The 17,806-nt window shown below is 32.9% G+C and overlaps 1 long non-coding RNA gene across 1 annotated transcript; it reads left to right on the top strand.

Moving 5' to 3' along the window:
- Positions 1-8,773: 8,773 nt before the first annotated feature.
- Positions 8,774-9,331, top strand: LOC120067067 (uncharacterized). Its single transcript, XR_005478923.2, has 2 exons — positions 8,774-8,926; positions 9,017-9,331. It is a non-coding gene; the product is annotated as an uncharacterized LOC120067067 (long non-coding RNA).
- Positions 9,332-17,806: the final 8,475 nt, after the last annotated feature.

Raw genomic sequence — 17,806 nt, 5'->3', positions numbered from 1 at the left:
ATCATCAGCTTTTTGTCCCATCGTGATTAATTATACCTTTCACCCAGATGTGCCCACCAAGTTGCGCCGACTCTGTGCGGCAATCCTTCTTGAGCAGATGTTTGCGAACAAAAATCACCGCAAAGCGTTGCGGTAATGCTGCGATTGTCCATTAATTTCTTGTGATCACTCTTTCCGCCGTGCATCAATGCATATTCTGCATAAAAATACAAAAATCAACTGTTTCTATGCGATGAACGCATGCGATCGCAATGTTATAAACTTAATGCTTTTTGGATACAATCTAACATATTTCATCAACGCAAACCCTCATTGTTTAATAACTTAGCAATGTAATAACGTGCATTTCTGCCTATTATCACTCAACTAGAAGGGTTCATCGAACAAGGATAGGAGTAGAAAGTTTGTAAGCTTAAACGATCCATTTATGGGTTAAAACAAGCTTCAAGATCCTGGAATATAAGGTTTGATACTGCGATCAAATCTTATGGTTTTGAATAGAATGTTGACAAACCTTTTGTATACAAGAAGATAGTCAACAAGACTGTAGCATTCTTAGTTCTTTATATTGATGATATCTTACTCATTGAGAATGAGACAAGCTTCCTTGCTGACGTAAAGAGATGGTTAGCAACACAATTCAAAATGAAAGATTTGGGTGATGTTCAATATGTTCTAGGAATACAGATCTTTCAGAATCGAAATAATAGAACCCTAACACTATTTCAGGCATCTTATATTAACAAGATGTTGTCAAGATATAATATGCAAAATTCCAAAAGAGGTATGTTACCTTTTAGACACAGAATTCATTTGTCAAAGGAACAGTGTCCTAAAACATCTTAAGATGTTAAGGAAATGACAAGAATTCCATACGCATCTGCAGTTGGGAGTTTAATGTATACAATGTTATGTACACACCCTGACATATGCTTTGCAGTTGGAATTGTCAGCATCCAATCCAATCTAAGACACAGTCATTGGACTGCTGTCAAAACATCCTCAAGTATCTAAGGAGAACGAGGGACTATATGCTTATGTATGGACCTAAGGATTTGATCCTTACTGAATAAACTGATTCTTATTTCCAGACTGATGTAGATTCTAAGAAATCTACTTCAAGATCAGTTTTCACTCTTAATGGAGGAGTTATAGTTTGGAGAAGCATTAAGCAGAGTTGTATCGCTGACTCCACAATGGAAGCAGAATACGTAGCTGCATGGCTTTTATGTCTCAACCAGAAGGGTTCATCGAACAAAGACAGGAGAAGAAAGTCTGTAAGCTTAAACGATCCATTTATGGGTTAAAACAAGCTTCAAGATCCTAGAATATAAGGTTTGATACTGTGAACAAATCTTATAGCTTTGAATAAAATGTTGACGAACCTTGTGTATACAAGAAGATAGTAAACAAGACTATAGCATTCTTAGTTCTTTATGTTGATGATATCTTACTCATTAAGAATGAGACAAGCTTTCTTAATGACGTAAAGAGATGGTTAGCAACACAATTCCAAATGAAAGATTTGGGTGATGCTCAATACGTTCTAGGAATACAGATCTTTCAGAATCAAAAGAATAAAACCCTAGCACTATCTCAGGCATCTTATATTGATAAGATGTGTCAAGATATAATATGCAAAATTCTAAAAGAGGTATATTACCTTTTAGACACGGAATTCATTTGTCAAAGGAACAGTGTCCTAAAATATTTCAAGATGTTGAGGAAATGACAAGTATTCCATACGCATTTGCAGTTGAGAGTTTGATGTATGCAATGTAATGTATACACCCTGACATATGCTTTGTAGTTGGAATTGTCAACAGGTTCCAATCCAATCTAGGACACATACATTGAACTGCTGTCAAAACATCCCCAAGTATCTAAGGAGAACGAGGGACTATATGCTTATGTATGGACCTAAGGATTTGATCCTTACTGGATACACTGATTCTAATTTTCAGATTGATGTAGATTCCAAGAAATCTACTTCAGGATTAGTTTTCACTCTTAATGGAGGAGCTATAGTTTGGAGAAGCATTAAGTAGAGTTGTATTATTGACTCCATAATGGATGCAGAATACGTAGCCACATGTGAAGCTGCTAAATAAGCAATATAGCTACGCAAATTCTTAGCTGACTTGAAAGTAATTCCAGATATGCACCTATCTATCACACTGTATTGCAACAATAGTGGTGTTGTTGCCATCTCGAAAGAACCAAGAAGTCATAAATGTGGAAAATGTATTGAAAGAAAATACCATCTCATCAGAGAGATAGTACACCGAAGAGACGTGATTATCGTGAAGATAGCCTTTGAAGACAACCTTACTGATCCATTTATGAAGGCCCTCTCGACTAAAGTGTTCGAGGGCCACCTGGTTGGACTAGGACTCCGGGCAACATAATCAGGGCAAGTGGGAGAATATCTATGGTATGAGAGATGTTCTAGTTTATTGTATTTTCCCTTTATGTTTCTCAACATTGTATTGTATATATTTGTTCTCATTGGAGTTTTAATCCAAGTGGGAGATTATTAAGAATGTCTTAGAACTCACAGTTCGTGTTAACATTCTATTTTTCACTAAAATATTATTGAGTATTTTATTCAATAAAATTGTTGATTTTGCATTCTATTACAAAAATCCAATAAACATATCCATGGCTATAGTATGAATACTTTAACTTTATGTGGTGACATAAACAGGATCAAGTTAATAATATATAGCCTAAATGGTCTATAAGTATATGGATGAAATTGGGTATCTCATCCTGGTAACACTATTGGATGCGACCCATTTTGTATAGGTAATACAAGTGATGTGATCCACAAATCATTCAGTAGAGACATGTGAGTGGGGGCATCATACGCAATGAGTTTGCATATAGACTGGACCACGAAATAGTCAATTTTCTTTATAAACGATCGTTTACTGTTAAAACTGACTATTTCATACTTAAGTAACCTAAGATAACTCGATCTTAATCCTGAGCTAGCTATGAACTCCTGTTTATTCGGGATTATTCTTTGATCTGCATGGGTGAGAGTAGTCCAACAACACTGCTCAATAAGCCTTTCATTTTGGGGATAAGACCGGATGAATAACTGAGGACATAGCTCTGCAAGATGAAATTCACTTCTACCTATTTTAAGGTTAGCAGATAAGTTGTTCTCTTAAGTATTGATTCCAGTCTTGAACAATCGGGGCCCCACCTTCTCATGATAGAGAAGGACATGATTCATAAGTAGTATTATCAATCAATATTGTTCATTAGAAGGTCAGTGAGAACTTAAGGAACAAGATGTATTTATAGGGGTAAAATGATAATTTTGACCTACTGTAAATACGAACAACTTGTAAAGGATCGACTTACTAATTATGGTTTATATGGACAGAAATATATCTATAGTGGGGAGAGTGCAACTATCGAGCTATAGTGGTATGTCTTGATAGTTAATGAATAGTAATTAATTCAATTAAAGAGTTTTAATGAATTAATTACAGATCGCTAGAGCTCATGATCTATAGGTTCATTAGGTCCCTCTACTAGCTCATTAAATTGGAATAACAAATTGAGTATTGATGTATGAAATTAGGGTTTTCAATTAATTGTATATGATACAATTATAAACGTTTAATTTAATTGAAATTAAATGAAATTAGAAAATCAATTAATATTTAAATTATGATTTAAATATAAAATTGATTCATTGGTGATATTAATATTTTATTAATTTAATATTTAGATATTAAATTAATTATTTTGAATTAATTTTATAAATTTGATTTAAATAAAATGATTTTTGAAATCATTTTAAGTTAATGGGTTTTTCCAATTTTAGGAAAAACCCACTAACATGTTTGATGGAATATCATCAAATTCAAAATGATTTTGGTGATGATCTTCAAGTTGGAGCTGCCCACCATGCAACCCTATATATTTGCATGTTATTTACCTATATATTGAAGCTCCATGCATGAAGATCAGCGAGATAGCTGAAATATATTTTCTGAATTGATAACTTGAAAACTCTACTTTCGTTCTTCATCAATTCAACTTGTTTAAGTGCTTCCACCACACATTCTAGCTTGAGCATAATAAAGAAGATCTCGGTGGTAGTCCTTTCGGTGATTCAAACTTTATCTTGGTGTTTTTCAACTGAATTCATGGAGGAATCTTCAAAGGTATATGTGTTTCAAACCCTCTTTTGAATATCATATGAATAACATGCTTAGAACTCAAATTAAATGTAGTTTAAGTGCTTATTGATTATGAAGTCTTCCATTACATGATAGTTCATTCCTTCACGTTCAAGGTTATGCCAATTTCTTGGTTACCCTAAGGAAACAAGAGTGGTCTATTCCATGACTCTCAAGAAAACAAGGTATTTGTATTATCAAACGCTACATTTTTGGAGGAAGACCACATGAGAGATCATAAACCATAGAGCAAATTAGTATTAAATAAAGCTACTGAAGAATCAACAAGAGTTGTTTATGTTGTTGGTTCTTCATCAAGAGTTAATGAAGAATCCAACACTTTAGGTCAGTCACGCCCTTCTCAATCGTTGAGAGTGCCTCGATGCAGTGGAAGGGTTATATCACAACCTGACTGTTACTTGGGTGTCATACCAGATGATGGCATTGAGGATCCATTATCCTATAAGCAAGCAATGAATGACGTAGACAAGAACCAATAAGTCAAAGCCATGGACCTTACAATGAAGTTTATGTATTTCAATTCAAACTTGTAGATCTACCTGAAGGGGTTAAACCATAGGGTGTATATAGATCTATAAAAGAAAAAGAGATGTAGGTGGAAAGGTACAAACCTTCAAATTTAGACTTGTAGTAAAGTGTTATACCTAGAGGGAAGTAGTTGACTATGAGAAAACTGTTTACCCTATTGCTATGCTTAAATCTATAAGAATTCTCTTATCCATAACCATATATTATGACTATGAGATATGACAAGTGGATGTCAAGACTGTCTTTCTGAATTACAATTTTGAAGATAACGTTTTTATGTCTCAACCCGAGGGGTTTGTATCCCTTGGTAAAAAAACAAAAAGTTTGCAAGCTAAATTGATTCATTTATGGATTGAAGCAGACGTCCAGATCTTGAAACATTAGATTTGATACTACGATCAAATCTTTTGGTTTTGATCAAAATGTTGATGAACCTTGTGTCTACAAGAAAATCATCAACTGTAATGTAGCTTTCTTGGTACTTTATATGGACGATATCCTACTCATTGGGAATGATGTAGGGTACCTTACTGATATTAAAAAATGGCTAGCAGCCCAATTCCAAATGAAATATTTGGGAGAGGCGTAGTATGTGAAGGAATCATGAGGTCCGCAATGGAAGCAAGATCAATCCCAATTTCGTTTTACATAGAATTGCAAAATTACATAACAATAAATTTATGCATTAAACATAAATTTACGACATGCATAATAAAAGAGGAGGAACGGTTAGAATCAACTTACCCTTGTAGCCAAAGATCTTCACGAATTTTCTTTTTTCCGGTCACAATCAAACATGCACCAAAAGGTTGTCAATGAAGACACCACCATAAATGTTTCCTTTATATTCTTTGTAGGGAAAGAGAATTCTCAGGAGTGTGTGGACTCTGAGTTTTGGAAGAGAGAGTTTGTGATATAGGAATAATAAACTCTCCTAGGAGATTTTTTTCGTAGAGCAGTAGATGAGACACAACCCCAGAGAGACTATCTAAATCTTCTGTGAAGAAGATGATTGTCTTGTGGAACTACCCACTCATCATGATAGAGATTGAGAGAGAATTAAGGGGAGGAAAGTTATTTCCCTCCCTTTAATTTTGAAAAAAAAAAACAAATTAAAATTAATTTAATTTAAATAAAAATTATATATATCATAACTAACTTATTATATGTATATATAACTATATGTTATATCATATATAATACATAACCTATAATTTTTATATTGTATCAAATACAATATAACCTATATTTTATTTTTCTCAACAATGCATGATATTTAATATAAATCACATTTATACTAAAATCAATTATATGAATCTCATCCATATAATTAGTATTTGAATCATATTCAAATTTAATTCCTCTCTAAATAAATTTTATACTATAATGTATAAATACATTATACTAGTTATATCACATATAATTAATTCTCTTAATTAATTTGAACAATTCAAATTATTCCAAAATTAATTCTTAATAATCTCTGTTCAGCTATAAAGGGGACCTTATAAACCTGTAGAATGAAACTCCAATGGTACTTGAATAATTGATTAAACTTCTTTAATTAAATTACTCAACATCTATTAACTGTCAGTCACTCCACTTGGGATTTAGGGCACATCCATTAACTACAAGACCCACGAGATTTAGGGCATCAACTCCAATAGTATGTACTTAGGATTCAAATTATTAAGAATCACAAGAATAGAACGTTGACTCTGTCTCAAGTAACTTATATCGATAAAATATTGACTCTATATTCGATGCAGAACTCTAAGAAGGGTTTATTACCTTTCAGGCATGGCGTTCACTTGTCTAAGGAATTGTGTCCTAAGACACTTCAAGAAGTTGAGGATATGATACGTATTCCCTATGTCTCGGTTGTGGGTAGCTTAATGTATGTTATGCTCAACACTAGGACAGACATTTGTTATATAATGGGAATAGTCAATAGGTATCAGTCCAATCTAAGGTTAGACCATTGGACTACAATTAAGAATATCCTCAAGTATCTTAGGAGAAAGAGGGACTACGAGCTAGTGTGTGGATTTAAGGATCTGATCCTTATGGGACACATCGATTCTGATTTCTAAACTGACAAGGATTCTAAGAAATTCACGTTGAAGGAACGGTGAAGTTCTGCAGCAGGAGCGAGGATCATTTTGAATTTTAAATTTTACACAGAATTGAAATTTTACAGAACAACAATTATGCATTAAACATTACAACATGCAATAAAGAAAGGAATAAGATTTCAAAGAACTTACCCTTGAAAAATTGTTCTTCACGTGATTCATCTTCTCGAAATAAGAAACCACAATAATTATCAAATTAATATTTGGTTGGACACCACCATAAGAGAGTCCTCTGTATTCTTTGTAAGGGATGAAAAATACAAGAGGTGTGGGCTCTATGTATTTTAGGAAGAGGGAGAGACTTTTAGAGAGAAAATTTTCTGTGTGTTTTTTGTAGAATACAGAGAGAGCGTAATAAACCAAAAGATCCATGACAATTACATGAGCACTTAAACTTTATGTGGAGATATAAAAGTGGATCACGTTCGAGCAAATAGTCAAAATGGTCTATAGTAATGAATAAAGTTGAGTGTCTTATTCTGTTAACATTATTGGATGCGGCCCACGCTGTAGTTGTTACAAAGACTTGTAAAATGCTACAAACGAAGTGATCCTAATTCGTATATGTTATGATATGAGGAGTGGGGACGTCTTGTGCAATGCGTTTGCACAAGATCGGACCACGAAATAAGTCACTCTTACTTTATAACGTTGTTTACTATTTAAGACTGGCTATTTCAAAGCGATGACCTAGGTAACTTGACCTTAATCCTGAGCTAATTATGAACAACTGTTTATTTAGGATTATCCTTAGATTTGCATAGGTGAGGGTTGACTCAACAGTGCTGGCTCAATAAGCCTCCCATTTCAGGGGTAAGATCAGATAGATAGCTGAGGATATAGGGTACAGGATAGAATTTACTCCTACCCGCTTTCAGGGATAATGGAGAGGTTATTCCTTTAAATACTGACTCCGAGTCTTGAACAAAGGGGCCCACCCTCTCATTGACCCGAGAGGGACTCGGTTTGATGATCGGATCACAAACCAATTGTTCATTAGAGGATCAGTGAGACTTAAGGAACAAGAGGTAATCTCGGGGATAAAACAACTTTTTGACCTATCCGTTATTACAAACAACCTGTGAAGGGTTAACTTACTAATCATGGTTATATTGAGTGGACACAATATATCTACAGTGAGGGGAGTGCAACTACGGGCTTTAGTGGAGTGATTTAGTAGTTAACGAATGGGGTTAATTCGGTGTAAAAAATTTAGCCAATTAATCTCAGATCGTTGGAGCCTATGATCTGTAGGTCCACCTACGGGCTTCACCATTTTGTTAAAGAGTTAACAAAAAATCGTCCTACAGTAAGGATCAAAATAAGCACTTTTTTAAAAAGTTTAGGGATTAAAAGATTCTTAAAACTCTAAGGATCAAAGTTTAGAGACCAAAATAGAATATTATTCAAAGTTCCGATACCAAAATAACATATAAACCTTATTATTATTGTTGTTGTTTTTGTTATTATTATTATTATTATATTTAATTTTTTTTTTTTTAAACTAAAGGTAATTAACCCAAAGCTAGGCCACTAAACTAAGGAGTTGTAAGGAAGTCATCGCAGCCAGCTCTGGGAATATGAGAATTCTTTATCGAGAAGATTGAGAAGTAGGTGATTCCAAGAATTAAAATATAATTGTTGATATCGATATCAAAATTTTAATTTTAGAAGTATATCGATTAAATATCAATATTGATAGATATTTTTGTAAGTCACGAAATTATAAAATTAATTTAAATTATCAATTAAGTTGTTTTTATTCTAAAACTAAACTACAGATAATATTATTAGTTGTTATATTCACATTGAATAAAGTGAAAGACATTTTTACCTTTTAACTTCCATTTATTTAGGATATATCGAGGAATATATTCACGTATCCACAGATATTTTCATCTTGGGTCCGTTTCCGATCAAAGCTGGTGACTGCTAAGAAATCTCGAAATTCCATGGCTCCTTCCAAGATTACTCCCGGTGCTCGTCTTCTAAGCAACTGAAATCTCATCTCTGCAAGTTCCTCAAGCTGTGTCGACCTCAGTTCTCTCTCTCTCTCTCTCTCTTTCTCTCATGATTTTGCAGAATTTTTTAACCTACTAATGCCTGAGAAACTCGCGTGGTCTATTTCAGGAACGATTTCCCTTTCTTCAAGTTTTGGAGCTTAGGTTATAATGTAATGATATTCCGATAATGAGAACCTAACATATTGAGTGTATTAGATTCAATTTTTGAGTTTACATGACTAATTTCTACCTCCTGCTTCCCGTTCTTTATGAACAGATTCCTTTTCTCTTACTTTCGAGTTTGTACTGATGTGTAAATATCACTGCTGTTATTGCTTGTTCTGAACTTCTCTGCGATCCTGTAATCTGTTGTCTTGATGTTAGTGCATCACTTTGATCAGTTATATTCTACGTCTGTTTGCTTTGATAGCACTTCGTTTTACTACTATTGTCTTATCTACTACTCTCTTTTAGCTATTGCCTTAATGGAAATCTCTATTCACATGTTATATTGTCTTATCTGATTAATAACATTAAAATTCTATGCTAATAAGGGATCTCTTTGCTTTATTCCTGTTCCCACTACCTTAGTATTCCTGTCATACTGCTTTAAGATGCGACATTGAGGAGATTTATTTTTCTATGGAAATTTATCTCCCTCTTAGTGAATGAGGATCAAGTGGAGAGGGACAAGTTGGTTGAGAGTGATTGGTAAGACAATATTCCAATTTTAATGTTGAACATGTTGTGGGACAACTTTTAAGCCTTTAAGATTTATGGTTAGTGGCAGATGGTTGGTGTACTTCAGATATGAAAGGGAGAATGTGATTGCAGTGGAGAAATTGACAAACGCCTTTTCGAAAAAAGGGAAGACTAGAATTGGAGAGAAGTAAAAATGCTTTATTAATTTAGTGGTTATTTTGTTTGAACAGATGACTTTCTGTGTATTCGGATTACTGAAAGATAAAGAAAGTATTATAACAGGTGAATTTACTATGTTGATAATTTCAGCTGACTGTTCCTTCAGGACGAGAGGCGGAGAGATATAGAAGAAGAGAGAAGCTTAGTTAGATTCAAACTTGAAGACCCTAAAAAACTCAAAATGGGTGGAAGCAAATCCTACAATCAAATAAATGTTGCTGTAAATTATTGGCATGCTCCTCAAACACTGAAATTAATACTCATGATACCTTTTAGTTATTGGGAAAAATGTTTTAGATTTCATCCTTCAAATCGGATTTTCTCGACTAAATTTTTGTTTCCAATCAACTTTGCTTAGCCTCACATTCATTTTAGATTTGGTTTGTTCATTGAAAGGTAGAATTTAGAAATATTTGCTTGCTTGTGTATTTCTTTTCGAGATGGGATGGTTGATGTGCCGAAAAGTTCTTTGGTATGCAGAGCCCTGGGATCAGAAAGGACAGGATATGGGAGGAAAACTTAAAAGCCATATTACATGGTAAAGACGGAGTTGGGATGCCAGAGATTAACAAAATTCTCTCTCCCCAATTCAATGATCCAAGTCTAAGAAATATGGAAATGGAACGTCAGAAAGATAACAAGTCATCAGAGATTTTCCTTGTTTTTCCATTGTTCTTTATATGTTTAAGACACTTAAAATCACTGGATCTATTTCCATAACCTAAATGGCTTAATCAGAATGCCTCTTCACCAATGTTGTTCATCAATTTCCTTCATTGTTTCTCTTTTCCATTCCTAAATTGTGTCTTATTATTTATTCAGGCAATACCATGCTAAACTTTGTTCTTTATATACATCATTTTCTTTTTTTCTTTCCCTACATGTTAGGCATGACAGCAGATGAGGGCAAAGTGGAAAAGCTCTGACCAACAATCATTTTTGGTAACATCTTTTTACTCTTCTATACCTCTTCAAAAACCTCGTGCTTTTCATATTTGGATCTTGCATGTTAGTCTGTTCAATATCACTGTCACTGCTGCAGAAGTGTGCCTTTTGAGTTGATGAATGCAACTAGAATCTGCTTCGTGGTTTTGTTAGATTAGAACTTGCGGCCTTTCCATTGAGCCCCATTTAATGAATTCATCTGTGAAAGACTGATTAAAAAAAGTGTCCGTCATAATTCCATGTTTTGCTTTTCGTTCTTCTTGACATCTTTATTTTAAGTGTGTTTGAAGGTTGTTCTGACCTAAAAATTAAGCATACTTTTGCTGATACTGTGAGAATAGATTATCTTCCCTTTACTTCATAGCATCTGCTGATCTGACCTGAAATTTACAGCCTTTGCACTATATGATATCAATAATCTATCTGGATTCCCTCTAGTTTCTTTTAGGCCATCTACTTATTTTTCTTTTAATTAGACAATCTAGGTTTATTTTTAATGCATATTTTTTTAGAAAAATAAAAAAGTGAAATGAAGAACCCATTAAGACTGGGCGGTCTAAATTTAACACTAGATACTGTTGCAGAGAATCCAGGCCCCATGTTTTATTATTTTTCTATGGTCCCGCTGTTCTCAAGCGAGTCTTAGGTTTTCTTTTTCTTCTCTTTTTCGTCGGAAATGACTTTTGAGGGTATTATTTTTTTACTTTTTTATTTTTATTTTGGTGTGGACAAGTGTTGAATATATACACAAAAAATTCTCAGGGCGAGTTTGGCTTAGGATTTTAATACGTCTTGGGTTAAGAATTTTGTATTTATATTAATATATGTTTGGTTGTAAGAAGGAATAAGTTATTGAAACTTGGATTTTAACACGTGTTTGGTTAGTGAGTTTCTAATTTGGAAAGAGATTTGAGGGGTTTCTTAGTTGGAAACCAGCCAGCAAGGGATGTACCACTTGCGATATGTGTAATCGCTCATCTTTCGTGACAATGTAGATGGGAATTGTTGGATATTGGTGATACATCCTAAATCGGTTTCTTCTTGGTTGGAGATTCACATTAAATAAAGTGTGATCTTGCTCTAAACTGCCCTCATAGTCTTAGACACCAACAACCTAGAAGAAATAGATTTATTTTATCGAAAGTAGAAGAAACAAATTTAGAATGTATCAACTAACAACAACCATTTTCTGTATAGGGAATTGCTTGTGGACAAAATTTTACGGTCGATTTTTCTAAAAGCACAACTTATTTTAAAAGCTACAACAACCTCAAATTAAACCTAGGTTAGATAAATGAAGAACTCCACTTCTTTGTTCTTCTAAATGCTAAGAGATTGATCTTGGTTCAGTCTGTCCTAAATAGGCTCAGTATCTATTATTTTTCTCTTTTAGTAGTTTCACATCTATGTTTGATGAGCAAGCCTCATCGAAGCTCTAATGCATCATCCCAAATGTTGAGCACTTCCAACTCTTCCAAGGTCCAATATATTTTTTTCGTTTGGAGTTATTGTTGAAACACGATTTGCAACATACCATCAGCATCAATTTGAAGAAACTTGCTCTAATCAAATGTTTGTTCCAACATTCTGGATGAGCCATTGAAAATGCTACACATCTCTCTCTTTTAAAGTCTCACGAACCTCGATGGATTTTTAAGAGTCATCTTTTGGAATCCATAGGTCGTCTGCTAAATTTGTGTTAGCAGGTCGTTGCTAATTCTCCACCTATATCCTTTCTCAAAAAGTCGTCTCCGATTCTCCCCCATACCATTTTTCTCCAAGCATATGATGAATTGGGTTTATCACTCCTAATTAGGGTAGCTGCCGTGTTTGAAATACTTACCTCATAATACTTTAGTGAGACGGTTTTTAAGTTTTTTGGGCTGTTTAAAACGCTGGGTTGAGATAGGATGTCCGAAGTTCATATGTATATAAAGTTCATATATATATGGAGTTTATATCTATGTGTTTGGAATGCAGAGTTATTTGGTCTGAGTTCTTATGTCCATGTTTGGGGTATAAAGTTGGGTTCATATGTCTGAGGTATTTGGTGTAGTTTTTTAACTTAAATAATCTGCTTTTATTTTTATTATTTTTGTTTTGAAATTTTTTTATTCAATAATTTATACCCATCTTTGTTTGAATAAAATATAGATCGCAATTTTTTTTTTAATTTTTAATTTTTTTTCTTTTTTCTTTTTAATTTTTTTTAATAGAATCTATTTCATCATCTTAGCCGTCAATGAAATGTTATCACATTTCATCAACAATTTCACTTTTAATTCCTCTAAATTTAGAAGACTATCAGAGAAGAAATCTTTATTTTTTACTAATTTTTTTTTTAGAAAATGTTCCAGGAAAAAATCTTCATTTTTTGGGTTTTTTTTTTAATTTATAAATATATTACATACTTTTCAACTACATACATACTTTTTGTTTAAATATTCTTAACACTAATTTGATATGTGAATTCAATTAAATAAAAATACTTCTTACAAATTTTTATGTATAAATATTGAACTTATTGTAGACAAGATACTATTGTTTATATAATCATCGATCTCACAATATACTTTAACAGTAATCAGTCTTATAATAGTTGAAAGTCATTGTGAAGTTGATTATTGAAGATGATTTTCGCTGGAGTTTGTAGCTGGAGCTGGTTGTCGAGACATAAAGTTGGTCACATGAAAGTGGTATAAGAGTTTGTCGTCAGAGGTGTTTTTCAGAGCCTAGAATTAGTCATGCGAAGGTGATTGTCGAAGTTGATAATTAAAGATGATTTTTGCCAAGATTGTAGTCGAACATGGTTGTTGGAGCCCAAAGTTGGTCGCATGAAGGTGGTATTAGAGTTCATTGTCGGAGTTTGTTATTGAAGGTGGTTGTCGAAGCCCCGAGTTGGTTGTTGGTGTTGCTCGCTCGAAGGTGATTTTCGTTGGAGGTTGTAGTTAGAGGTGGTTGTCGAAGCCTACGAAGTTGGTTGTCGGAGTTGGTCATCGGAGTTAGTTATTAGAGGTGGTTGTTAGAGCCTAAAATTGGTCATTGGAATTGGTCACGCAAAAGTGGTTGTCACACTTGGGTAACTGGAGTTTTTATTGGAGGTGGATGCTAGAGCTCGGAATTGGTTGTCAGAGTTGGTCTCATGAAGGTTGTTGGAGCTTGGAGTTAGTCGTCGGAGTTCTCATTAGAGGTGGTTGTCGGAGCCGAGAGTTGGTCGTCGGAGTTATCATCGGAGGTGATTGTCGAAGGTCAGAGTTGGTCGTCGGAATTGTCATCGAAGGTGGTCGTCAAAATTCGAAGTTAGTTCCTAGAGTGTGACAATGATTGTCATCGACAGTGGCTGGTTGGTAAAACCATTGAAAACATTTGAAGAAGAATGAGTTGGGGTGAGTTGGTAAAATATACATTTAAAGTTGGTGGATCAAACATTGAGGGGACGCTTGGGACAAGGATTATCCTAATATTATAATAACCACCTCTTGCTACAATAAATATTATTTCAAAACCCCTTAATTAACTATGGTCAACATTATTTCAAAACCCTTTATTTGCTACAGAGTTTACTATTTTGTTATCAAACTAAAGTAGTTTACACATCAAACACATTATTATAACCCGAACTAAAATAATCTATACTCCAAACACAAACCATTATAACTCAATTATAATAACTTAGGGCTATAATAACTAACTCCTTATCCTAAATGTCTTTCAAGTTGGAATATTATACTAATTCAACTGAACTTAAGTTGGTGAGCCAAACACCCATGATGATTTTTGAACTTTGTTTTGTCAACGTCGCCGGGTTGAAGTCAAAATCTCAACCTGCCTTCCATCTTACTAGCGTGCAAAGGCATTTCCTCCAACTACTACACACCACTAGATCTTCTAATGGCCTCTGTTTGTTTAACAACATAATCTTGTGTACAATGTGATTAACTCATCAAAAAGGATTTGTGGCATTTGGAAGCAACTCATTGTATGGTCTGCGATGACTTAGGTCTCCGCCTTTAATGAGCACATCTTTACCACGGTACCAATGTGGGGGGGGTGTGGGGGGGGGGGGGGGGGGGGGGGGCGGAGAGTAATAGAATTAAATATTTTGGGAGTTTTAGAGTAAAAAGTTGGTTATTATAGTTGGGTTTTAATAGTTTGTGTTTGGGTATAGATTATTTTAGTTTGAGTTATAATAGTATGTGTTTAAAGTGTAAATTATTTTAGTTTGAAAAGAAAATGGTAAACACCGTAGGAAAGAATAAAGAAATGATGAATGTAAAATAGTAAAAAGGGTAGCAAATAGTAAATACGGTAGCAAATGAAGATTTTGAAATTTTGAAATAATGTTTTTTACTGTTGTAGCTAATGGGAGGTTTTGAAATAGTATTTATTGTAGTAAGATGTGGTTATTATAATCTTATGATAATCTAGAGGTAGTTATTATAATCTTATGATAATCTGGAGGTGGTTATTATAATCTTATAATAATCTTTGCCCCAAACGTCCCCCTAGGATTCATTTCACGTAGTTTAGAATAGGAGCCTTAGATGCTAGTCCACTCTGACGAGTGCTTTAGTTAGATTTTTCCTCTAATCCATGATCTAAGAAAAATAGAAAATTACTTTTTTGGCCCTTTAATCCAAGCTCCTTAGTGTCCATGGTGCCGATTTTTTCCATGGAAACAAACGTGGTCCACCCTAAACAAGAGAGGGATTTCTCGAAGGGTACTTGCATTTTCAAATTAATTGCAAATGTAGCAACTCTCTGGTTTTGCAAATATAGGGGGAAAATGAAGGAAGAGCTCGCCCAAACCCTGTAGGAATAATAATAATAATAAAGAAGCTAAAATAAGCCTTCAAACTAGTGGTCATTTATTCCTTCCACGAGATCTCATTCCTACACGTGTAGAGTTGATAGACGTTGATCACTAATTTATCTTTCAATGATAAACTCATATCACCAATTTACATCTATCATTTGAAGGAATAAATGCATCTATTAAAAATATACTAGAGGAAAAATAGAATTGTGTAATTATGTCAAAATAGGACGATTTTTTTTTTAAGAGAATGGTCCAACCGACAAAATCATAATCCTTTTGCTGTATTTGTAAATGTGGCGGTATGAATTGCCACCTATTAAAATGTAGCATTGAAAATTTCTTTATATTATATTTATTAACTTTTTTTTTGTTTTGTTTTTGTTAATTCTACGTACTTCTTCCCTTTGGTCAAAGATATAGTGTTTCACCTGATTGAGTCCAAAGTTTGAAATATCGAGATTCCTATTTTATGAAAATATTGATGTAGATAAAAATGGTGAAAATTTTTATGAAAATTGATGAAAATTATTATAATTAGTTAATGAAATTTTGATTGTGATCTAATTAGACTATATTTAATCATCATTTTTATAAAAATAAGACAATATTTAGATGTATAGTGTAAATATCTGTGTAAATATCGATGTGGTAGTAGAAATTTAAAAAAGAAATGGAAAAATAATTACAAAATAATATTAGATTTTATTTTATTTTTTAAAGTCTTTTTCTTGTAAATGAAAACTTTGGATGGGAAAAGAAGCAAAACTCATATGGTGAAATGATGTAAAAGTTCAATGGAAAAGGGTTTGAATGAAATTAAAAATAAACGCATGTTATTTTTATCAATTTTGGTTTCTTAGAAATGAAAGCTTTGAATGGTAAACAAATAAAATTTACGTTAATCCAATTTTGAGGTGAAATAAATTGAAAATTCAATTGAAAAATGTTTGAATTAAGTTAAATTATAAATATATGTTATTATTTTTCTCAAGTTTGATTTTTTGAAAATGAAAGTTTTGGATGGTAAAAAAACAAAACTAACATCAATTTAATTTTGATGTGAAATGATGTGAAAATTTAATGGAAAAAGATTTTAATGAAATTAAAAATAAATATATATTATTATTTTTCTCAATCTTGGTTTCTTGGAAATGAAAGTTTTAGATCGTAAAAAATAAAACGTACATCAATTTAATTTTGAGGTGAAATTATACAATTCGCTTAATCAAGATAAGTCTATAAATCTTTAAAAACTTCCATTAAGCCTAATTGTTAAAAAAAAAAAAAAAAAAAATTGATATTACCATCAAAATTTTGAGAATGGGGAGAAATTGAAATTTTCAAATAGTCTGAAATTTCGAAATTTCAATCAAAATTTCAAGATTTTAATCGAAATTCTAAAGTGTGATTGAGTCATGCCTCATTGGCTATTATTCGTAAAATAAAATGATAAAACATTTGTGAAAAGTTGATTAAAAACAATAAACTACAAAAGGAAAAAAAGGTAGGAAATTTATCCACTGAACTTTAAACGTGCTCCAATTCATAAAAAATAAGGATCAGGACGAGGTCAAAAGCCCAAACTCGGCCATCAGTTAGTATCTAAAAGTCAACTCAAACCAACCAACTCCTTTATTAGTATTTATGTTCAATTGGTAGTAGATTTAGTGAATTTTAATAAAAGGATGATGTAAAAAACTGTAAATATTCAACAAATATCAATAAATTGGAATAATAGGAAAGAAAGATTAATGGACAACTTTCATCTATTACACAATTCTTCCATAGATTAGTTCTATTGACCATATTCTGTTACTGTAGTTAGCTTGTTGGTATATTTGGTGTACTATAGTTAGTATGTTAACTGTAGTTAGTTGGTTATGATTCAATACCTTATATTTAAATTATGAAGAGTAAAATAAGAAAATTATATGACTCCCATTTACCTCACATATTATGGTATCGGAGATTAGTCCAAGAGGTCTTTTGTTAAGATGCTTGCAATATTATTCTCTTCCATTAATATTGATTTTCGTCTTTTACATATTTTAAGTTCACAAGTGAGAAGGGTTAGATTTAATTAATATTAAATTTATCTTCCTTGAATTTTTAGATCAATTGATGATTGTTATACATCTGCCAACATGAAAAATGGAACTTTCACCTATTTTCACAATTGTCTGATATTGTCTATTTTATGCATTAACTCATGATAATTGTCATCTTTTATAT

This window comes from Benincasa hispida, chromosome 1 (genome assembly GCF_027475165.1).
Source record: "Benincasa hispida cultivar pf3 chromosome 1, pf3_genome.v1.1, whole genome shotgun sequence".
In the NCBI taxonomy this organism is placed as follows: Eukaryota; Viridiplantae; Streptophyta; class Magnoliopsida; order Cucurbitales; family Cucurbitaceae; genus Benincasa; species Benincasa hispida.
Note: the sequence above shows the minus strand (reverse complement) of the source record. Positions and strands in the feature narration are given on the sequence as shown.